The sequence below is a fragment of the Schistocerca nitens genome, chromosome 4, assembly GCF_023898315.1.
Source record: "Schistocerca nitens isolate TAMUIC-IGC-003100 chromosome 4, iqSchNite1.1, whole genome shotgun sequence".
NCBI classification, from domain to species: domain Eukaryota; kingdom Metazoa; phylum Arthropoda; class Insecta; order Orthoptera; family Acrididae; genus Schistocerca; species Schistocerca nitens.
The window spans coordinates 719,576,705-719,597,917 of record NC_064617.1 but is presented as its reverse complement, the minus strand read 5'-3'; the positions used below and the strand labels follow the sequence as shown (position 1 = coordinate 719,597,917).

The following is a 21,213-nucleotide window of genomic DNA, read 5'->3' as shown; positions in this document are numbered from 1 at the left end:
CAGAAGCGTCTCTCGGCAAGTGCAACTTTTCAAGCAATCTGACGTAAGAACACGACATGGCCTCACTCGTTTCTGTAGTGCTTCCGTTGCCAGCACATTAGCCGTTACGACAGTGTATCAATTTTGGCCTGGACGGGGGTTTGAACCCGGGACCCTTTGGTTGAAAGTCTAGCGCTCTACCGGCTGAGCTACCCGGTCCCTCGGCCGAGCATTGTGGTACATGCTGCATGGTGTTTGAGTGATTCGCGTGTCGTAATTACTGGCTTATGGCTCCAATGGCGACTTCACCGACTTCCCACTGACGCACCGCTGACGCTACTTTTCTGTCGTCTTAAACGATGGACATACTTGCAAGCAGCTGCGAGATCTTAAGAAAGGAAAACGCTGCACCACTGCTTTTGCCACACTCGAATGAATTGAATTGCGATTCTTAACAAGAAATGAATGCTCGCTCTGTCCAACACTTTGAAGCACATCTGCGTACTCACGAACACGGCGACGGCGCGACAAAATGACGGGGGCGCGTTCGTGGGCCTGCGACTGATTTCTGCAGTACTAGCGTCCGTGCGAGGTAAACCGAGAGCCGCAACAGACAGCGGCCGTCGCGAAACAGTATTCTGAAACATAAATTTCCGTCTTGTTGAGAATGGTGTCACTGGTTTGGATCCGCTTTCACCCACGCATGTCACATGTGTGCGAAAATTTCTGCTCGTTTTTACGCAAAATCACACGCAGCCGGTAGGATTCGAACCTACGCTCCCAGAGGGAATCTGATTTCGAGTCAGACGCCTTAACCACTTTTTTTTTTTTTTTTTTTTTTTTTTTATTTCGGGCCTCCATCCACCCCTTATAGCCCGTCCTTCTGCTCGCCATTAATTCACCTTCGTCGGTGTGGCATCAAAGGCCTTTGATTTAAGGAAAATGAAAACGATGTGGATTACATGCTTCGTTTACGATACAAGCATCCATATTAAGGAAATAGTAACTGAAATTTATGGCGGCTCCATTGCCTTGTGGTAACAGAAAACGTCAAGGAAGTTAAAAGAAAAGTGAAAATCCATTGCTTCTAAAATTAAAAAGCTTTGTTCTGAACTCTGCGAAATTGAAAGAGAACTAAAATATTGCTCGAAAGAGAAAACTGAATTTTCTTCTTCTTACGAAATGAAGCTTGATCTCTTGCCAATTGATTACTTCAGTGGTGTTAGTAACTTGTGGTTCGGTCAACATGACATATTATTCGCCTCATAGATGGTCCGTCTGATCTTGAGTGAGTAGCTGCTGAATGTTCGTTAACATGAAATTCAATCAATTGATGTGGTAGTCTCTCTCTTTTTTTTTTTTTTTTTTTTTTTTTTTTTTTTTTTTTTTTTACGTTACAGTTTTGAGCAGGTAGTTGGCGAAGTTATCCTTATAGTTTTTCGTTTTCATTAGCATATGGTGCTGAGTTGTAAGATAGACACAGAAGTCTTCTTTACTCTTGTCTTCTTTTGTATATAAGTAATGTACAGTAGCGGCTTTTAACCAGTTTAGTGCGTTCCTTCTCGTCCGTGGGTACGGGGTATCGTCCGGCGTCAGAAAAGCAGCAGGTGTTATATATCTGGGCGATGTTCTACTAATGAGTGCTAACTTGTTCGTGATATATTCCCATATATCTTTTATGTTGTCGCACACAAACCTGTGTTCATCAGTATCCATTAAATTACACGTTGTGCACAAAGGTGATTCTGCGAGGTGTATGTTATGTAGTTTGGAGTTAGTTGCCAATTTTCTGTTAACTGCGAAATACCAAGTGGCTTTCAGTGTAGACGGCAAATACGGACAATGGATGTTCTCCCAGATTACCTTCCAGTCGTAAAGGTTGTATTTTTCTTCAATGTTATTTTTCTTCTTATCTTTCATGAGTTCCTGGTACACGTGTTTCACTGTCTTCATTTCTTGTTCGGGGATCCTTGTGTGTACATAACTGTACTCCAGTAAAAACCATTTTAAGTGGTAAAGTCCGTTTGGAATATGTTGCACCGTGATAGGTGGACTGAGGTCGGCCGGAGCTATCTCAGTAAGCAGGTGAGCAGCGAGACTATCAGCTGAGTGTTTCCATTGGTGGAAAGTTGTTGATATATATAAAGCTTGCGCCTTCTTTTCAACATCGACAAGATTTAAGCCACCATTTTCTGTGGCAAGCGTTAAGGTGTCAAACTGAACTTTAAAAATGTGGTGACGGCTGACAAACTGTCCTAATGCTGACATGATTCGTTTTGCAGTGAGTGCAGACATGGGTAAAACTTGAGCGATATAATTGAGTTTCGAGGTGAGGTAGACATTTGCGACCGTTACTTTCTGAATTTCATTTAGTTTCCGTACACTGTGTTCCCGTATGCTGGCACGAATAGTCCGTAGAAGCTTTCGATAGTTGGTTGCAATGGTGTGCCGAATATTACTCTGAAAATCAATTCCAAGGCACTTGAATATCTTCAGCTGACGTAGTTGTCTGTGAGGGTGCGATCCTAGGCCGCGGCCAATATTGAATATTCCGGACTTTGTCCAGTTTAGTTGTGCACCTGACGCGTGCTCATATTGCCTGACTAGCTGTAGTGCGGTCTCCACTTCAGTTCGATTTAGTACAAGGAAACCGACATCGTCTGCATACGCCTTGCACACTACTCGGGATCCATGTATGACGATGCCCTGTAAACTTTGCGTCAGGGTAGCTAACAAAGGCTCAATGGCAATCGCAAAAAGCGCCATGGACATTGGGCAGCCCTGCCTGACGGAACTGGCTATCTCGATTGCTCGGGTAGGCTGGCCATTGATGATGACTCTGGATAAATTAGTCGCTACCATCTGTTTTATAATTGCGACGAACCCAGGTGGAAAACCCATCGCATACATGGTACGAAAGAGATACTGGTGGTTTATCCTGTCAAAGGCTTTGTCGAAGTCCAAAGATATGATGGCACATTTCAGCTTACAGACTTCCGCAATAGAGATTAAATCACGGTAGTCGCACAAAGTCTGTCGAATTTTCCGATCCTTGCCCACGCTGGTCTGGTAAGGGCCAATGATACTGGTCATTGTAGATTTAAGCCTTTGGGCCAAAAGTCTCGCAAAGATTTTATAGTCGCTGTTGAGCAGCGTTATCGGTCTTAGATTTTTTACGTTTGCACTGCCTGAGGTTTTTTTAATTAGAACGATTATGCCTTCACAGAAGCTGGTGGGGATCACGTTGTTGTGGTCTAGAAGTTCGTTACAGATGCAAGTGATCTTCGCCTTTATGGTGTTCCAGAATTTTTGATAGAATTCGGCGGGAATTCCGTCAGGTCCGGGGGATTTATTCTTAGCACTTTTCCAGAGTACATATTCCACGTCTTCTTCGGTCGCCACGTCTAATAGCTTTTCCGCGTCCACGAGACTGACTCTGTTGCGCAAATTATTCAAAAGAGCATCCTGCGCTTGCACGTTAACTTCTTTATTTGACATCAAGGTGGTGAAGTAGTTTAGCACCGCCGCTTTAATCTCGTTGTGCGTAGTCAGCGTTGCGCCATCCTCAGCAATTAACTCCGTCAGTATTTTACGGGACCCTTTCTTACTTTCTTGGATCATATGGTAGACTGAGGTGAGTTCTTGGTGTACAGTTGTCTGGACCCGCGACCTGACTTTGTAGCCTTCTAGCTGCGTCCTCCTTAGGGTTAGGATTTTGGCCTGGATTTTCTTAATTCGTTGACAATTCTCGACAGCCGAAGTACCGAGCATATACAGTTCCCGCAGACAATGAAAATAGAAATTGATCGTCCTTTGAAGCCAAAAGCTCTTTTCCCGTGCGTAGTTCATGAAACACCACCTAATTTTAGGTTTGGCGCACCTCAGCCACCAATCAATGGCCGAATTATAAGAGGCAAATCGTTGCTCACATTCTCGCCAGGTATTGAGGAAGGCTTCTTGACACGCCGAGTCTTGTAGATGTGAAACATTTAATTTCCACAGGCCCCTGTATCGACACGTCCGTTGTCGGTCTAGACTTATAGTACAGATGTATGCAGCATGATCTGAGAAAGCCACTGGCCATACTTCTGACTGCAGAATGTTATTCCTCAAAGTGGGTGTGACATAAATTCGATCAAGTCGGCTTGCCGAATGGGTCGTGATATGGGTAAACCCAGGTGCTGCCCCATGCTTGAGCTCCCAAGAATCAACTAAGCGCAAGTCTCGTACAATTCGTTCCAGTTCAAGTGATTTGTTAAGATTGGGAGTCTGGTCCTTTGCACTGATGACACAGTTAAAGTCGCCTCCGAAGATGACATTGGGGTGGCGGACGCCAAAGAGAGGAACTATTTCTTCTTTAAAAAATTCTGCTCTTTGACGCCTATTACTGGAACCGGATGGGGCATAGACATTAATTAGTCTGTTGTTATAAAAAGTGCCCGCAATGCCCCTACTGTTCGGCAGTTTTGTGACGTCGGTAATAATGATACCTTCCTTCACAATAAAAGCTGTACCTAATTCGCAACCGGCCCCAGGATTAGTGATCACATTATAACCTGGTAAGCAATCAAGTCTGATCTCTGTTACTTCTTGTACAAATAAAATGTCTACATCAGCTGCATATAAAAAGTCTTTTAAATGTTGCAGTTTAAGAGCGCTACGTATCTTATTAATATTGAGAGTAGCAAGTCGATAGGCCTGTGGCGGAATAGTGGTGGACTAAACAGGAGCAATACCTAAAATCAGTCCGATATCAAACAGAAATAACGCTGGAAAAAACAAGTCACGTCGTAGAAGCACTTTGGAAGCAATTCCAGATAACAAAAACATGTATTGACAGTCACTTTAAAGGCAGAGTTAAAAATAGTCTCCGGTTGAAAAGGGATCAGTCGTGCGTTCTTTTTGCGCGGCAGTTTCTGTCGAGGCGTTATCTTTCTCGTTAACATCGTCGTCTTTGGAGACTGAAGTGACGGCTGTCACCGTTTCGGAAGTATCCATACTGTCTACTTCGGCAGTGGATTCTGTATCGTCCGCCCAACTAGTTGGCGGCGGTTGTGTCGAGGTCGTTACCGACTCTGGTGCAGGATAGAGTTTGACCATGCGGACATCACAGTCGGTTCGGAGTTGAGCTGACTGTTCAGGGTTCAGAGGGAGAGCATCTGAGACATTGTCAAGGACTGATGGTAAACTGGCTGAGGGATGATCATGGTTTGTGCTATCAGATGCTTTGTCACTGAGTTGTTCACCTATCTGTTTAGCCTTTTCGCGCAGAACCGGTGCAATCTGTTCTGCACCCTGGCGGGCAACTCTCCGTTTTTTAGTTTTTCTGGGAGACGTACGATTGTGTGGGCCTTGATCGGAACCTGCTGGAGATTCCCCCCGTGGAGTAGCAGCGGCCGATTGGGACGCAGCCGTTTGCATGTCGGATGCCTGTTCTTCTGTGACTACTACGGACGGCGATACTTCTATGGGTTTAGGTGGGGTCTCTTCCGGCGTTGCAACAGTCCCCATTTGCGTCACTGGCGCAGGCACAACAGTATTTTCACTGATTTCGGTGACCGTGGATGTAGCCGAATGCCCACGCGCCACGGCGACGTACGTCACAGGCAGTGTTGTCATCGCGGGGGGCCTGGCTGCCTCGCCGGCAGGCAGCTGCGCCACTCGCCTCTGCACGCATTCGGCACGCACGTGACCTGTCGAGTTGCATGCGGCACACGTTCGGGGCTGATCATCGTACATTACTATCGCACGATACCCGCATATGTTAACATAAGACGGGATGTGCTTCTGCAGCTCGATTTTCAATTGCCGCACCCCATTAAGAACCGGGAATTTATGTGCACTAGACCAACGTTCCGCAATATTGCTGATGATTTTACCGTAGGGACAGAGCACTGCGTTGATCTGTTCACCGGTTATTTCAAATGGAAGTTCAAAGAGTCGAACAGTCCGTATTCCTAGGCCGGCATGCGAAACAACAACTTCACCCACATTGCCATCGCTATGTTTAAATTTGAGGATACCACCACAAGATTCAACTATTTTCTCACACATGTCTGATCGAGCTAATTTAACGAAAACGGTGCTACTGACAATCGAAAGATGTATCCCGATTATATCCTCAAGTCCTATCTTTACTTCATCTTCTAACCATTGCTCAACTTCAAAGGATTTAGGTCGGACAAAGTTTCTGTCAAAAGTAAACTTCAATGTGTCTTTCCTACTCGGTTGAGACATCACGAAATCGAGTTCATTTCCAGATTACACCAAAACACTGGTAGACACTGAAGCAAGCGCAGTGACTCACCACACGAAAACAACGACGGCGCGGCGCGCAGCACAGCACGTCCGACCTCGACCGCGTCCGCCGGCTGACTAACCACTCGGCCACGACTGCCAGTAGCGGAAGATCCTCCCGACACATGCAACTGCTACTGTTTAAAGCACTGCAGTGCCAGGAAACGGCGTAGCAGCATTCTTTTCCGTAGTGCTTACACCGCTACGAGACGTGCGGCTACCAAGGTATTAAAATTTCCGCCCGAACAGGGACTTGAACCCTGGACCCTTAGGTTAAAAGCCTAATGCTCTACCGACTGAGCTATCCGGGCTCACGTTACCTGATCACCCCTCCCTTTAGGCATACTGACACATTGCCTCATGTCCTTTACTGTTGGGTAGTCGTTGCGTGGAGCTGTTACTATTAAAACGTCGTCTGACTGCTGTCTATAAACTCATTACGCTAGGGTCGTAACAGACTATCGAAGAAAGCTGACACACGATGTAAAGTGAAATTGCAGCAGTTTGTACGTCTCAGCAGAGGAGCTACGTGTTTTGTCGACACTCACTGGACAATTGTAAAATTCACAAGCGTCTCGAATGCAGTGTTTCCCACGTATTCGCTCATTTCACGGTTCCGTTGGAGATGTTCTTCACCTCTTGACACAAAAAAAGGACGCAGTCGGTAGGACTCGAACCTACGCTCCCAGAGGGAATCTGATTTCTAGTCAGACGCCTTAACCACTCGGCCACGACTGCCGGTCGCAGAAGCGTCTCTCGGCAAGTGCAACTTTTCAAGCAATCTGACGTAAGAACACGACATGGCCTCACTCGTTTCTGTAGTGCTTCCGTTGCCAGCACATTAGCCGTTACGACAGTGTATCAATTTTGGCCTGGACGGGGGTTTGAACCCGGGACCCTTTGGTTGAAAGTCTAGCGCTCTACCGGCTGAGCTACCCGATCCCTCGGCCGAGCATTGTGGTACATGCTCCATGGTGTTTGAGTGATTCGCGTGTCGTAATTACTGGCTTATGGCTCCAATGGCGACTTCACCGACTTCCCGCTGACGCTACTTTTCTGTCGTCTTAAACGATGGACATACTTGCAAGCAGCTGCGAGATCTTAAGAAAGGAAAACGCTGCACCACTGCTTTTGCCACACTCGAATGAATTGAATTGCGATTCTTAACAAGAAATGAATGCTCGCTCTGTCCAACACTTTGAAGCACATCTGCGTACTCACGAACACGGCGACGGCGCGACAAAATGACGGGGGCGCGTTCGTGGGCCTGCGACTGATTTCTGCAGTACTAGCGTCCGTGCGAGGTAAACCGAGAGCCGCAACAGACAGCGGCCGTCGCGAAACAGTATTCTGAAACATAAATTTCCGTCTTGTTGAGAATGGTGTCACTGGTTTGGATCCGCTTTCACCCACGCATGTCACATGTGTGCGAAAATTTCTGCTCGTTTTTACGCAAAATCACACGCAGCCGGTAGGATTCGAACCTACGCTCCCAGAGGGAATCTGATTTCGAGTCAGACGCCTTAACCACTCGGCCACGACTGCCAGTAGCGGAAGATCCTCCCGACACATGCAACTGCTACTGTTTAAAGCACTGCAGTGCCAGGAAACGGCGTAGCAGCATTCTTTTCCGTAGTGCTTACACCGCTACGAGACGTGCGGCTACCAAGGTATTAAAATTTCCGCCCGAACAGGGACTTGAACCCTGGACCCTTAGGTTAAAAGCCTAATGCTCTACCGACTGAGCTATCCGGGCTCACGTTACCTGATCACCCCTCCCTTTAGGCATACTGACACATTGCCTCATGTCCTTTACTGTTGGGTAGTCGTTGCGTGGAGCTGTTACTATTAAAACGTCGTCTGACTGCTGTCTATAAACTCATTACGCTAGGGTCGTAACAGACTATCGAAGAAAGCTGACACACGATGTAAAGTGAAATTGCAGCAGTTTGTACGTCTCAGCAGAGGAGCTACGTGTTTTGTCGACACTCACTGGACAATTGTAAAATTCACAAGCGTCTCGAATGCAGTGTTTCCCACGTATTCGCTCATTTCACGGTTCCGTTGGAGATGTTCTTCACCTCTTGACACAACAAAGGACGCAGTCGGTAGGACTCGAACCTACGCTCCCAGAGGGAATCTGATTTCTAGTCAGACGCCTTAACCACTCGGCCACGACTGCCGGTCGCAGAAGCGTCTCTCGGCAAGTGCAACTTTTCAAGCAATCTGACGTAAGAACACGACATGGCCTCACTCGTTTCTGTAGTGCTTCCGTTGCCAGCACATTAGCCGTTACGACAGTGTATCAATTTTGGCCTGGACGGGGGTTTGAACCCGGGACCCTTTGGTTGAAAGTCTAGCGCTCTACCGGCTGAGCTACCCGGTCCCTCGGCCGAGCATTGTGGTACATGCTGCATGGTGTTTGAGTGATTCGCGTGTCGTAATTACTGGCTTATGGCTCCAATGGCGACTTCACCGACTTCCCACTGACGCACCGCTGACGCTACTTTTCTGTCGTCTTAAACGATGGACATACTTGCAAGCAGCTGCGAGATCTTAAGAAAGGAAAACGCTGCACCACTGCTTTTGCCACACTCGAATGAATTGAATTGCGATTCTTAACAAGAAATGAATGCTCGCTCTGTCCAACACTTTGAAGCACATCTGCGTACTCACGAACACGGCGACGGCGCGACAAAATGACGGGGGCGCGTTCGTGGGCCTGCGACTGATTTCTGCAGTACTAGCGTCCGTGCGAGGTAAACCGAGAGCCGCAACAGACAGCGGCCGTCGCGAAACAGTATTCTGAAACATAAATTTCCGTCTTGTTGAGAATGGTGTCACTGGTTTGGATCCGCTTTCACCCACGCATGTCACATGTGTGCGAAAATTTCTGCTCGTTTTTACGCAAAATCACACGCAGCCGGTAGGATTCGAACCTACGCTCCCAGAGGGAATCTGATTTCGAGTCAGACGCCTTAACCACTCGGCCACGACTGCCAGTAGCGGAAGATCCTCCCGACACATGCAACTGCTACTGTTTAAAGCACTGCAGTGCCAGGAAACGGCGTAGCAGCATTCTTTTCCGTAGTGCTTACACCGCTACGAGACGTGCGGCTACCAAGGTATTAAAATTTCCGCCCGAACAGGGACTTGAACCCTGGACCCTTAGGTTAAAAGCCTAATGCTCTACCGACTGAGCTATCCGGGCTCACGTTACCTGATCACCCCTCCCTTTAGGCATACTGACACATTGCCTCATGTCCTTTACTGTTGGGTAGTCGTTGCGTGGAGCTGTTACTATTAAAACGTCGTCTGACTGCTGTCTATAAACTCATTACGCTAGGGTCGTAACAGACTATCGAAGAAAGCTGACACACGATGTAAAGTGAAATTGCAGCAGTTTGTACGTCTCAGCAGAGGAGCTACGTGTTTTGTCGACACTCACTGGACAATTGTAAAATTCACAAGCGTCTCGAATGCAGTGTTTCCCACGTATTCGCTCATTTCACGGTTCCGTTGGAGATGTTCTTCACCTCTTGACACAAAAAAGGACGCAGTCGGTAGGACTCGAACCTACGCTCCCAGAGGGAATCTGATTTCTAGTCAGACGCCTTAACCACTCGGCCACGACTGCCGGTCGCAGAAGCGTCTCTCGGCAAGTGCAACTTTTCAAGCAATCTGACGTAAGAACACGACATGGCCTCACTCGTTTCTGTAGTGCTTCCGTTGCCAGCACATTAGCCGTTACGACAGTGTATCAATTTTGGCCTGGACGGGGGTTTGAACCCGGGACCCTTTGGTTGAAAGTCTAGCGCTCTACCGGCTGAGCTACCCGATCCCTCGGCCGAGCATTGTGGTACATGCTGCATGGTGTTTGAGTGATTCGCGTGTCGTAATTACTGGCTTATGGCTCCAATGGCGACTTCACCGACTTCCCGCTGACGCTACTTTTCTGTCGTCTTAAACGATGGACATACTTGCAAGCAGCTGCGAGATCTTAAGAAAGGAAAACGCTGCACCACTGCTTTTGCCACACTCGAATGAATTGAATTGCGATTCTTAACAAGAAATGAATGCTCGCTCTGTCCAACACTTTGAAGCACATCTGCGTACTCACGAACACGGCGACGGCGCGACAAAATGACGGGGGCGCGTTCGTGGGCCTGCGACTGATTTCTGCAGTACTAGCGTCCGTGCGAGGTAAACCGAGAGCCGCAACAGACAGCGGCCGTCGCGAAACAGTATTCTGAAACATAAATTTCCGTCTTGTTGAGAATGGTGTCACTGGTTTGGATCCGCTTTCACCCACGCATGTCACATGTGTGCGAAAATTTCTGCTCGTTTTTACGCAAAATCACACGCAGCCGGTAGGATTCGAACCTACGCTCCCAGAGGGAATCTGATTTCGAGTCAGACGCCTTAACCACTCGGCCACGACTGCCAGTAGCGGAAGATCCTCCCGACACATGCAACTGCTACTGTTTAAAGCACTGCAGTGCCAGGAAACGGCGTAGCAGCATTCTTTTCCGTAGTGCTTACACCGCTACGAGACGTGCGGCTACCAAGGTATTAAAATTTCCGCCCGAACAGGGACTTGAACCCTGGACCCTTAGGTTAAAAGCCTAATGCTCTACCGACTGAGCTATCCGGGCTCACGTTACCTGATCACCCCTCCCTTTAGGCATACTGACACATTGCCTCATGTCCTTTACTGTTGGGTAGTCGTTGCGTGGAGCTGTTACTATTAAAACGTCGTCTGACTGCTGTCTATAAACTCATTACGCTAGGGTCGTAACAGACTATCGAAGAAAGCTGACACACGATGTAAAGTGAAATTGCAGCAGTTTGTACGTCTCAGCAGAGGAGCTACGTGTTTTGTCGACACTCACTGGACAATTGTAAAATTCACAAGCGTCTCGAATGCAGTGTTTCCCACGTATTCGCTCATTTCACGGTTCCGTTGGAGATGTTCTTCACCTCTTGACACAAAAAAGGACGCAGTCGGTAGGACTCGAACCTACGCTCCCAGAGGGAATCTGATTTCTAGTCAGACGCCTTAACCACTCGGCCACGACTGCCGGTCGCAGAAGCGTCTCTCGGCAAGTGCAACTTTTCAAGCAATCTGACGTAAGAACACGACATGGCCTCACTCGTTTCTGTAGTGCTTCCGTTGCCAGCACATTAGCCGTTACGACAGTGTATCAATTTTGGCCTGGACGGGGGTTTGAACCCGGGACCCTTTGGTTGAAAGTCTAGCGCTCTACCGGCTGAGCTACCCGATCCCTCGGCCGAGCATTGTGGTACATGCTGCATGGTGTTTGAGTGATTCGCGTGTCGTAATTACTGGCTTATGGCTCCAATGGCGACTTCACCGACTTCCCGCTGACGCTACTTTTCTGTCGTCTTAAACGATGGACATACTTGCAAGCAGCTGCGAGATCTTAAGAAAGGAAAACGCTGCACCACTGCTTTTGCCACACTCGAATGAATTGAATTGCGATTCTTAACAAGAAATGAATGCTCGCTCTGTCCAACACTTTGAAGCACATCTGCGTACTCACGAACACGGCGACGGCGCGACAAAATGACGGGGGCGCGTTCGTGGGCCTGCGACTGATTTCTGCAGTACTAGCGTCCGTGCGAGGTAAACCGAGAGCCGCAACAGACAGCGGCCGTCGCGAAACAGTATTCTGAAACATAAATTTCCGTCTTGTTGAGAATGGTGTCACTGGTTTGGATCCGCTTTCACCCACGCATGTCACATGTGTGCGAAAATTTCTGCTCGTTTTTACGCAAAATCACACGCAGCCGGTAGGATTCGAACCTACGCTCCCAGAGGGAATCTGATTTCGAGTCAGACGCCTTAACCACTCGGCCACGACTGCCAGTAGCGGAAGATCCTCCCGACACATGCAACTGCTACTGTTTAAAGCACTGCAGTGCCAGGAAACGGCGTAGCAGCATTCTTTTCCGTAGTGCTTACACCGCTACGAGACGTGCGGCTACCAAGGTATTAAAATTTCCGCCCGAACAGGGACTTGAACCCTGGACCCTTAGGTTAAAAGCCTAATGCTCTACCGACTGAGCTATCCGGGCTCACGTTACCTGAACACCCCTCCCTTTAGGCATACTGACACATTGCCTCATGTCCTTTACTGTTGGGTAGTCGTTGCGTGGAGCTGTTACTATTAAAACGTCGTCTGACTGCTGTCTATAAACTCATTACGCTAGGGTCGTAACAGACTATCGAAGAAAGCTGACACACGATGTAAAGTGAAATTGCAGCAGTTTGTACGTCTCAGCAGAGGAGCTACGTGTTTTGTCGACACTCACTGGACAATTGTAAAATTCACAAGCGTCTCGAATGCAGTGTTTCCCACGTATTCGCTCATTTCACGGTTCCGTTGGAGATGTTCTTCACCTCTTGACACAACAAAGGACGCAGTCGGTAGGACTCGAACCTACGCTCCCAGAGGGAATCTGATTTCTAGTCAGACGCCTTAACCACTCGGCCACGACTGCCGGTCGCAGAAGCGTCTCTCGGCAAGTGCAACTTTTCAAGCAATCTGACGTAAGAACACGACATGGCCTCACTCGTTTCTGTAGTGCTTCCGTTGCCAGCACATTAGCCGTTACGACAGTGTATCAATTTTGGCCTGGACGGGGGTTTGAACCCGGGACCCTTTGGTTGAAAGTCTAGCGCTCTACCGGCTGAGCTACCCGGTCCCTCGGCCGAGCATTGTGGTACATGCTGCATGGTGTTTGAGTGATTCGCGTGTCGTAATTACTGGCTTATGGCTCCAATGGCGACTTCACCGACTTCCCACTGACGCACCGCTGACGCTACTTTTCTGTCGTCTTAAACGATGGACATACTTGCAAGCAGCTGCGAGATCTTAAGAAAGGAAAACGCTGCACCACTGCTTTTGCCACACTCGAATGAATTGAATTGCGATTCTTAACAAGAAATGAATGCTCGCTCTGTCCAACACTTTGAAGCACATCTGCGTACTCACGAACACGGCGACGGCGCGACAAAATGACGGGGGCGCGTTCGTGGGCCTGCGACTGATTTCTGCAGTACTAGCGTCCGTGCGAGGTAAACCGAGAGCCGCAACAGACAGCGGCCGTCGCGAAACAGTATTCTGAAACATAAATTTCCGTCTTGTTGAGAATGGTGTCACTGGTTTGGATCCGCTTTCACCCACGCATGTCACATGTGTGCGAAAATTTCTGCTCGTTTTTACGCAAAATCACACGCAGCCGGTAGGATTCGAACCTACGCTCCCAGAGGGAATCTGATTTCGAGTCAGACGCCTTAACCACTCGGCCACGACTGCCAGTAGCGGAAGATCCTCCCGACACATGCAACTGCTACTGTTTAAAGCACTGCAGTGCCAGGAAACGGCGTAGCAGCATTCTTTTCCGTAGTGCTTACACCGCTACGAGACGTGCGGCTACCAAGGTATTAAAATTTCCGCCCGAACAGGGACTTGAACCCTGGACCCTTAGGTTAAAAGCCTAATGCTCTACCGACTGAGCTATCCGGGCTCACGTTACCTGATCACCCCTCCCTTTAGGCATACTGACACATTGCCTCATGTCCTTTACTGTTGGGTAGTCGTTGCGTGGAGCTGTTACTATTAAAACGTCGTCTGACTGCTGTCTATAAACTCATTACGCTAGGGTCGTAACAGACTATCGAAGAAAGCTGACACACGATGTAAAGTGAAATTGCAGCAGTTTGTACGTCTCAGCAGAGGAGCTACGTGTTTTGTCGACACTCACTGGACAATTGTAAAATTCACAAGCGTCTCGAATGCAGTGTTTCCCACGTATTCGCTCATTTCACGGTTCCGTTGGAGATGTTCTTCACCTCTTGACACAAAAAAGGACGCAGTCGGTAGGACTCGAACCTACGCTCCCAGAGGGAATCTGATTTCTAGTCAGACGCCTTAACCACTCGGCCACGACTGCCGGTCGCAGAAGCGTCTCTCGGCAAGTGCAACTTTTCAAGCAATCTGACGTAAGAACACGACATGGCCTCACTCGTTTCTGTAGTGCTTCCGTTGCCAGCACATTAGCCGTTACGACAGTGTATCAATTTTGGCCTGGACGGGGGTTTGAACCCGGGACCCTTTGGTTGAAAGTCTAGCGCTCTACCGGCTGAGCTACCCGATCCCTCGGCCGAGCATTGTGGTACATGCTGCATGGTGTTTGAGTGATTCGCGTGTCGTAATTACTGGCTTATGGCTCCAATGGCGACTTCACCGACTTCCCGCTGACGCTACTTTTCTGTCGTCTTAAACGATGGACATACTTGCAAGCAGCTGCGAGATCTTAAGAAAGGAAAACGCTGCACCACTGCTTTTGCCACACTCGAATGAATTGAATTGCGATTCTTAACAAGAAATGAATGCTCGCTCTGTCCAACACTTTGAAGCACATCTGCGTACTCACGAACACGGCGACGGCGCGACAAAATGACGGGGGCGCGTTCGTGGGCCTGCGACTGATTTCTGCAGTACTAGCGTCCGTGCGAGGTAAACCGAGAGCCGCAACAGACAGCGGCCGTCGCGAAACAGTATTCTGAAACATAAATTTCCGTCTTGTTGAGAATGGTGTCACTGGTTTGGATCCGCTTTCACCCACGCATGTCACATGTGTGCGAAAATTTCTGCTCGTTTTTACGCAAAATCACACGCAGCCGGTAGGATTCGAACCTACGCTCCCAGAGGGAATCTGATTTCGAGTCAGACGCCTTAACCACTCGGCCACGACTGCCAGTAGCGGAAGATCCTCCCGACACATGCAACTGCTACTGTTTAAAGCACTGCAGTGCCAGGAAACGGCGTAGCAGCATTCTTTTCCGTAGTGCTTACACCGCTACGAGACGTGCGGCTACCAAGGTATTAAAATTTCCGCCCGAACAGGGACTTGAACCCTGGACCCTTAGGTTAAAAGCCTAATGCTCTACCGACTGAGCTATCCGGGCTCACGTTACCTGATCACCCCTCCCTTTAGGCATACTGACACATTGCCTCATGTCCTTTACTGTTGGGTAGTCGTTGCGTGGAGCTGTTACTATTAAAACGTCGTCTGACTGCTGTCTATAAACTCATTACGCTAGGGTCGTAACAGACTATCGAAGAAAGCTGACACACGATGTAAAGTGAAATTGCAGCAGTTTGTACGTCTCAGCAGAGGAGCTACGTGTTTTGTCGACACTCACTGGACAATTGTAAAATTCACAAGCGTCTCGAATGCAGTGTTTCCCACGTATTCGCTCATTTCACGGTTCCGTTGGAGATGTTCTTCACCTCTTGACACAACAAAGGACGCAGTCGGTAGGACTCGAACCTACGCTCCCAGAGGGAATCTGATTTCTAGTCAGACGCCTTAACCACTCGGCCACGACTGCCGGTCGCAGAAGCGTCTCTCGGCAAGTGCAACTTTTCAAGCAATCTGACGTAAGAACACGACATGGCCTCACTCGTTTCTGTAGTGCTTCCGTTGCCAGCACATTAGCCGTTACGACAGTGTATCAATTTTGGCCTGGACGGGGGTTTGAACCCGGGACCCTTTGGTTGAAAGTCTAGCGCTCTACCGGCTGAGCTACCCGGTCCCTCGGCCGAGCATTGTGGTACATGCTGCATGGTGTTTGAGTGATTCGCGTGTCGTAATTACTGGCTTATGGCTCCAATGGCGACTTCACCGACTTCCCGCTGACGCTACTTTTCTGTCGTCTTAAACGATGGACATACTTGCAAGCAGCTGCGAGATCTTAAGAAAGGAAAACGCTGCACCACTGCTTTTGCCACACTCGAATGAATTGAATTGCGATTCTTAACAAGAAATGAATGCTCGCTCTGTCCAACACTTTGAAGCACATCTGCGTACTCACGAACACGGCGACGGCGCGACAAAATGACGGGGGCGCGTTCGTGGGCCTGCGACTGATTTCTGCAGTACTAGCGTCCGTGCGAGGTAAACCGAGAGCCGCAACAGACAGCGGCCGTCGCGAAACAGTATTCTGAAACATAAATTTCCGTCTTGTTGAGAATGGTGTCACTGGTTTGGATCCGCTTTCACCCACGCATGTCACATGTGTGCGAAAATTTCTGCTCGTTTTTACGCAAAATCACACGCAGCCGGTAGGATTCGAACCTACGCTCCCAGAGGGAATCTGATTTCGAGTCAGACGCCTTAACCACTCGGCCACGACTGCCAGTAGCGGAAGATCCTCCCGACACATGCAACTGCTACTGTTTAAAGCACTGCAGTGCCAGGAAACGGCGTAGCAGCATTCTTTTCCGTAGTGCTTACACCGCTACGAGACGTGCGGCTACCAAGGTATTAAAATTTCCGCCCGAACAGGGACTTGAACCCTGGACCCTTAGGTTAAAAGCCTAATGCTCTACCGACTGAGCTATCCGGGCTCACGTTACCTGAACACCCCTCCCTTTAGGCATACTGACACATTGCCTCATGTCCTTTACTGTTGGGTAGTCGTTGCGTGGAGCTGTTACTATTAAAACGTCGTCTGACTGCTGTCTATAAACTCATTACGCTAGGGTCGTAACAGACTATCGAAGAAAGCTGACACACGATGTAAAGTGAAATTGCAGCAGTTTGTACGTCTCAGCAGAGGAGCTACGTGTTTTGTCGACACTCACTGGACAATTGTAAAATTCACAAGCGTCTCGAATGCAGTGTTTCCCACGTATTCGCTCATTTCACGGTTCCGTTGGAGATGTTCTTCACCTCTTGACACAACAAAGGACGCAGTCGGTAGGACTCGAACCTACGCTCCCAGAGGGAATCTGATTTCTAGTCAGACGCCTTAACCACTCGGCCACGACTGCCGGTCGCAGAAGCGTCTCTCGGCAAGTGCAACTTTTCAAGCAATCTGACGTAAGAACACGACATGGCCTCACTCGTTTCTGTAGTGCTTCCGTTGCCAGCACATTAGCCGTTACGACAGTGTATCAATTTTGGCCTGGACGGGGGTTTGAACCCGGGACCCTTTGGTTGAAAGTCTAGCGCTCTACCGGCTGAGCTACCCGGTCCCTCGGCCGAGCATTGTGGTACATGCTGCATGGTGTTTGAGTGATTCGCGTGTCGTAATTACTGGCTTATGGCTCCAATGGCGACTTCACCGACTTCCCACTGACGCACCGCTGACGCTACTTTTCTGTCGTCTTAAACGATGGACATACTTGCAAGCAGCTGCGAGATCTTAAGAAAGGAAAACGCTGCACCACTGCTTTTGCCACACTCGAATGAATTGAATTGCGATTCTTAACAAGAAATGAATGCTCGCTCTGTCCAACACTTTGAAGCACATCTGCGTACTCACGAACACGGCGACGGCGCGACAAAATGACGGGGGCGCGTTCGTGGGCCTGCGACTGATTTCTGCAGTACTAGCGTCCGTGCGAGGTAAACCGAGAGCCGCAACAGACAGCGGCCGTCGCGAAACAGTATTCTGAAACATAAATTTCCGTCTTGTTGAGAATGGTGTCACTGGTTTGGATCCGCTTTCACCCACGCATGTCACATGTGTGCGAAAATTTCTGCTCGTTTTTACGCAAAATCACACGCAGCCGGTAGGATTCGAACCTACGCTCCCAGAGGGAATCTGATTTCGAGTCAGACGCCTTAACCACTCGGCCACGACTGCCAGTAGCGGAAGATCCTCCCGACACATGCAACTGCTACTGTTTAAAGCACTGCAGTGCCAGGAAACGGCGTAGCAGCATTCTTTTCCGTAGTGCTTACACCGCTACGAGACGTGCGGCTACCAAGGTATTAAAATTTCCGCCCGAACAGGGACTTGAACCCTGGACCCTTAGGTTAAAAGCCTAATGCTCTACCGACTGAGCTATCCGGGCTCACGTTACCTGAACACCCCTCCCTTTAGGCATACTGACACATTGCCTCATGTCCTTTACTGTTGGGTAGTCGTTGCGTGGAGCTGTTACTATTAAAACGTCGTCTGACTGCTGTCTATAAACTCATTACGCTAGGGTCGTAACAGACTATCGAAGAAAGCTGACACACGATGTAAAGTGAAATTGCAGCAGTTTGTACGTCTCAGCAGAGGAGCTACGTGTTTTGTCGACACTCACTGGACAATTGTAAAATTCACAAGCGTCTCGAATGCAGTGTTTCCCACGTATTCGCTCATTTCACGGTTCCGTTGGAGATGTTCTTCACCTCTTGACACAACAAAGGACGCAGTCGGTAGGACTCGAACCTACGCTCCCAGAGGGAATCTGATTTCTAGTCAGACGCCTTAACCACTCGGCCACGACTGCCGGTCGCAGAAGCGTCTCTCGGCAAGTGCAACTTTTCAAGCAATCTGACGTAAGAACACGACATGGCCTCACTCGTTTCTGTAGTGCTTCCGTTGCCAGCACATTAGCCGTTACGACAGTGTATCAATTTTGGCCTGGACGGGGGTTTGAACCCGGGACCCTTTGGTTGAAAGTCTAGCGCTCTACCGGCTGAGCTACCCGGTCCCTCGGCCGAGCATTGTGGTACATGCTGCATGGTGTTTGAGTGATTCGCGTGTCGTAATTACTGGCTTATGGCTCCAATGGCGACTTCACCGACTTCCCACTGACGCACCGCTGACGCTACTTTTCTGTCGTCTTAAACGATGGACATACTTGCAAGCAGCTGCGAGATCTTAAGAAAGGAAAACGCTGCACCACTGCTTTTGCCACACTCGAATGAATTGAATTGCGATTCTTAACAAGAAATGAATGCTCGCTCTGTCCAACACTTTGAAGCACATCTGCGTACTCACGAACACGGCGACGGCGCGACAAAATGACGGGGGCGCGTTCGTGGGCCTGCGACTGATTTCTGCAGTACTAGCGTCCGTGCGAGGTAAACCGAGAGCCGCAACAGACAGCGGCCGTCGCGAAACAGTATTCTGAAACATAAATTTCCGTCTTGTTGAGAATGGTGTCACTGGTTTGGATCCGCTTTCACCCACGCATGTCACATGTGTGCGAAAATTTCTGCTCGTTTTTACGCAAAATCACACGCAGCCGGTAGGATTCGAACCTACGCTCCCAGAGGGAATCTGATTTCGAGTCAGACGCCTTAACCACTCGGCCACGACTGCCAGTAGCGGAAGATCCTCCCGACACATGCAACTGCTACTGTTTAAAGCACTGCAGTGCCAGGAAACGGCGTAGCAGCATTCTTTTCCGTAGTGCTTACACCGCTACGAGACGTGCGGCTACCAAGGTATTAAAATTTCCGCCCGAACAGGGACTTGAACCCTGGACCCTTAGGTTAAAAGCCTAATGCTCTACCGACTGAGCTATCCGGGCTCACGTTACCTGAACACCCCTCCCTTTAGGCATACTGACACATTGCCTCATGTCCTTTACTGTTGGGTAGTCGTTGCGTGGAGCTGTTACTATTAAAACGTCGTCTGACTGCTGTCTATAAACTCATTACGCTAGGGTCGTAACAGACTATCGAAGAAAGCTGACACACGATGTAAAGTGAAATTGCAGCAGTTTGTACGTCTCAGCAGAGGAGCTACGTGTTTTGTCGACACTCACTGGACAATTGTAAAATTCACAAGCGTCTCGAATGCAGTGTTTCCCACGTATTCGCTCATTTCACGGTTCCGTTGGAGATGTTCTTCACCTCTTGACACAACAAAGGACGCAGTCGGTAGGACTCGAACCTACGCTCCCAGAGGGAATCTGATTTCTAGTCAGACGCCTTAACCACTCGGCCACGACTGCCGGTCGCAGAAGCGTCTCTCGGCAAGTGCAACTTTTCAAGCAATCTGACGTAAGAACACGACATGGCCTCACTCGTTTCTGTAGTGCTTCCGTTGCCAGCACATTAGCCGTTACGACAGTGTATCAATTTTGGCCTGGACGGGGGTTTGAACCCGGGACCCTTTGGTTGAAAGTCTAGCGCTCTACCGGCTGAGCTACCCGGTCCCTCGGCCGAGCATTGTGGTACATGCTGCATGGTGTTTGAGTGATTCGCGTGTCGTAATTACTGGCTTATGGCTCCAATGGCGACTTCACCGACTTCCCACTGACGCACCGCTGACGCTACTTTTCTGTCGTCTTAAACGATGGACATACTTGCAAGCAGCTGCGAGATCTTAAGAAAGGAAAACGCTGCACCACTGCTTTTGCCACACTCGAATGAATTGAATTGCGATTCTTAACAAGAAATGAATGCTCGCTCTGTCCAACACTTTGAAGCACATCTGCGTACTCACGAACACGGCGACGGCGCGACAAAATGACGGGGGCGCGTTCGTGGGCCTGCGACTGATTTCTGCAGTACTAGCGTCCGTGCGAGGTAAACCGAGAGCCGCAACAGACAGCGGCCGTCGCGAAACAGTATTCTGAAACATAAATTTCCGTCTTGTTGAGAATGGTGTCACTGGTTTGGATCCGCTTTCACCCACGCATGTCACATGTGTGCGAAAATTTCTGCTCGTTTTTACGCAAAATCACACGCAGCCGGTAGGATTCGAACCTACGCTCCCAGAGGGAATCTGATTTCGAGTCAGACGCCTTAACCACTCGGCCACGACTGCCAGTAGCGGAAGATCCTCCCGACACATGCAACTGCTACTGTTTAAAGCACTGCAGTGCCAGGAAACGGCGTAGCAGCATTCTTTTCCGTAGTGCTTACACCGCTACGAGACGTGCGGCTACCAAGGTATTAAAATTTCCGCCCGAGCAGGGACTTGAACCCTGGACCCTTAGGTTAAAAGCCTAATGCTCTACCGACTGAGCTATCCGGGCTCACGTTACCTGATCACCCCTCCCTTTAGGCATACTGACACATTGCCTCATGTCCTTTACTGTTGGGTAGTCGTTGCGTGGAGCTGTTACTATTAAAACGTCGTCTGACTGCTGTCTATAAACTCATTAC

General features: G+C 49.1%; 31 non-coding genes across 31 annotated transcripts; all 31 read right to left on the bottom strand.

Annotated features, from left to right (window-relative positions):
- Positions 1-6,514: 6,514 nt before the first annotated feature.
- On the bottom strand, positions 6,515-6,587 carry Trnak-uuu (transfer RNA lysine (anticodon UUU)). The gene has a single exon. It is a non-coding gene; the product is annotated as a tRNA-Lys (tRNA).
- A 345-nt stretch (positions 6,588-6,932) lies between these two features.
- Trnas-aga (transfer RNA serine (anticodon AGA)) lies at positions 6,933-7,014 on the bottom strand. The gene has a single exon. It is a non-coding gene; the product is annotated as a tRNA-Ser (tRNA).
- A 725-nt stretch (positions 7,015-7,739) lies between these two features.
- Trnas-cga (transfer RNA serine (anticodon CGA)) lies at positions 7,740-7,821 on the bottom strand. The gene has a single exon. It is a non-coding gene; the product is annotated as a tRNA-Ser (tRNA).
- Positions 7,822-7,959: 138 nt separating this feature from the next.
- On the bottom strand, positions 7,960-8,032 carry Trnak-uuu (transfer RNA lysine (anticodon UUU)). The gene has a single exon. It is a non-coding gene; the product is annotated as a tRNA-Lys (tRNA).
- Positions 8,033-8,376: 344 nt separating this feature from the next.
- On the bottom strand, positions 8,377-8,458 carry Trnas-aga (transfer RNA serine (anticodon AGA)). Its single transcript has one exon. It is a non-coding gene; the product is annotated as a tRNA-Ser (tRNA).
- Positions 8,459-9,194: 736 nt separating this feature from the next.
- On the bottom strand, positions 9,195-9,276 carry Trnas-cga (transfer RNA serine (anticodon CGA)). Its single transcript has one exon. It is a non-coding gene; the product is annotated as a tRNA-Ser (tRNA).
- A 138-nt stretch (positions 9,277-9,414) lies between these two features.
- On the bottom strand, positions 9,415-9,487 carry Trnak-uuu (transfer RNA lysine (anticodon UUU)). The gene has a single exon. It is a non-coding gene; the product is annotated as a tRNA-Lys (tRNA).
- Positions 9,488-9,831: 344 nt separating this feature from the next.
- Positions 9,832-9,913, bottom strand: Trnas-aga (transfer RNA serine (anticodon AGA)). Its single transcript has one exon. It is a non-coding gene; the product is annotated as a tRNA-Ser (tRNA).
- Positions 9,914-10,638: 725 nt separating this feature from the next.
- Positions 10,639-10,720, bottom strand: Trnas-cga (transfer RNA serine (anticodon CGA)). Its single transcript has one exon. It is a non-coding gene; the product is annotated as a tRNA-Ser (tRNA).
- Positions 10,721-10,858: 138 nt separating this feature from the next.
- Positions 10,859-10,931, bottom strand: Trnak-uuu (transfer RNA lysine (anticodon UUU)). Its single transcript has one exon. It is a non-coding gene; the product is annotated as a tRNA-Lys (tRNA).
- A 344-nt stretch (positions 10,932-11,275) lies between these two features.
- Trnas-aga (transfer RNA serine (anticodon AGA)) lies at positions 11,276-11,357 on the bottom strand. The gene has a single exon. It is a non-coding gene; the product is annotated as a tRNA-Ser (tRNA).
- A 725-nt stretch (positions 11,358-12,082) lies between these two features.
- Positions 12,083-12,164, bottom strand: Trnas-cga (transfer RNA serine (anticodon CGA)). Its single transcript has one exon. It is a non-coding gene; the product is annotated as a tRNA-Ser (tRNA).
- Positions 12,165-12,302: 138 nt separating this feature from the next.
- Positions 12,303-12,375, bottom strand: Trnak-uuu (transfer RNA lysine (anticodon UUU)). Its single transcript has one exon. It is a non-coding gene; the product is annotated as a tRNA-Lys (tRNA).
- Positions 12,376-12,719: 344 nt separating this feature from the next.
- Trnas-aga (transfer RNA serine (anticodon AGA)) lies at positions 12,720-12,801 on the bottom strand. The gene has a single exon. It is a non-coding gene; the product is annotated as a tRNA-Ser (tRNA).
- A 736-nt stretch (positions 12,802-13,537) lies between these two features.
- Trnas-cga (transfer RNA serine (anticodon CGA)) lies at positions 13,538-13,619 on the bottom strand. The gene has a single exon. It is a non-coding gene; the product is annotated as a tRNA-Ser (tRNA).
- A 138-nt stretch (positions 13,620-13,757) lies between these two features.
- Trnak-uuu (transfer RNA lysine (anticodon UUU)) lies at positions 13,758-13,830 on the bottom strand. The gene has a single exon. It is a non-coding gene; the product is annotated as a tRNA-Lys (tRNA).
- A 344-nt stretch (positions 13,831-14,174) lies between these two features.
- On the bottom strand, positions 14,175-14,256 carry Trnas-aga (transfer RNA serine (anticodon AGA)). Its single transcript has one exon. It is a non-coding gene; the product is annotated as a tRNA-Ser (tRNA).
- A 725-nt stretch (positions 14,257-14,981) lies between these two features.
- Trnas-cga (transfer RNA serine (anticodon CGA)) lies at positions 14,982-15,063 on the bottom strand. Its single transcript has one exon. It is a non-coding gene; the product is annotated as a tRNA-Ser (tRNA).
- Positions 15,064-15,201: 138 nt separating this feature from the next.
- On the bottom strand, positions 15,202-15,274 carry Trnak-uuu (transfer RNA lysine (anticodon UUU)). Its single transcript has one exon. It is a non-coding gene; the product is annotated as a tRNA-Lys (tRNA).
- A 344-nt stretch (positions 15,275-15,618) lies between these two features.
- Trnas-aga (transfer RNA serine (anticodon AGA)) lies at positions 15,619-15,700 on the bottom strand. Its single transcript has one exon. It is a non-coding gene; the product is annotated as a tRNA-Ser (tRNA).
- A 725-nt stretch (positions 15,701-16,425) lies between these two features.
- On the bottom strand, positions 16,426-16,507 carry Trnas-cga (transfer RNA serine (anticodon CGA)). Its single transcript has one exon. It is a non-coding gene; the product is annotated as a tRNA-Ser (tRNA).
- Positions 16,508-16,645: 138 nt separating this feature from the next.
- Positions 16,646-16,718, bottom strand: Trnak-uuu (transfer RNA lysine (anticodon UUU)). Its single transcript has one exon. It is a non-coding gene; the product is annotated as a tRNA-Lys (tRNA).
- A 344-nt stretch (positions 16,719-17,062) lies between these two features.
- Positions 17,063-17,144, bottom strand: Trnas-aga (transfer RNA serine (anticodon AGA)). The gene has a single exon. It is a non-coding gene; the product is annotated as a tRNA-Ser (tRNA).
- A 736-nt stretch (positions 17,145-17,880) lies between these two features.
- Trnas-cga (transfer RNA serine (anticodon CGA)) lies at positions 17,881-17,962 on the bottom strand. Its single transcript has one exon. It is a non-coding gene; the product is annotated as a tRNA-Ser (tRNA).
- Positions 17,963-18,100: 138 nt separating this feature from the next.
- Trnak-uuu (transfer RNA lysine (anticodon UUU)) lies at positions 18,101-18,173 on the bottom strand. The gene has a single exon. It is a non-coding gene; the product is annotated as a tRNA-Lys (tRNA).
- A 344-nt stretch (positions 18,174-18,517) lies between these two features.
- On the bottom strand, positions 18,518-18,599 carry Trnas-aga (transfer RNA serine (anticodon AGA)). The gene has a single exon. It is a non-coding gene; the product is annotated as a tRNA-Ser (tRNA).
- A 736-nt stretch (positions 18,600-19,335) lies between these two features.
- Positions 19,336-19,417, bottom strand: Trnas-cga (transfer RNA serine (anticodon CGA)). The gene has a single exon. It is a non-coding gene; the product is annotated as a tRNA-Ser (tRNA).
- A 138-nt stretch (positions 19,418-19,555) lies between these two features.
- On the bottom strand, positions 19,556-19,628 carry Trnak-uuu (transfer RNA lysine (anticodon UUU)). The gene has a single exon. It is a non-coding gene; the product is annotated as a tRNA-Lys (tRNA).
- A 344-nt stretch (positions 19,629-19,972) lies between these two features.
- Positions 19,973-20,054, bottom strand: Trnas-aga (transfer RNA serine (anticodon AGA)). Its single transcript has one exon. It is a non-coding gene; the product is annotated as a tRNA-Ser (tRNA).
- A 736-nt stretch (positions 20,055-20,790) lies between these two features.
- Trnas-cga (transfer RNA serine (anticodon CGA)) lies at positions 20,791-20,872 on the bottom strand. Its single transcript has one exon. It is a non-coding gene; the product is annotated as a tRNA-Ser (tRNA).
- A 138-nt stretch (positions 20,873-21,010) lies between these two features.
- Positions 21,011-21,083, bottom strand: Trnak-uuu (transfer RNA lysine (anticodon UUU)). Its single transcript has one exon. It is a non-coding gene; the product is annotated as a tRNA-Lys (tRNA).
- Positions 21,084-21,213: the final 130 nt, after the last annotated feature.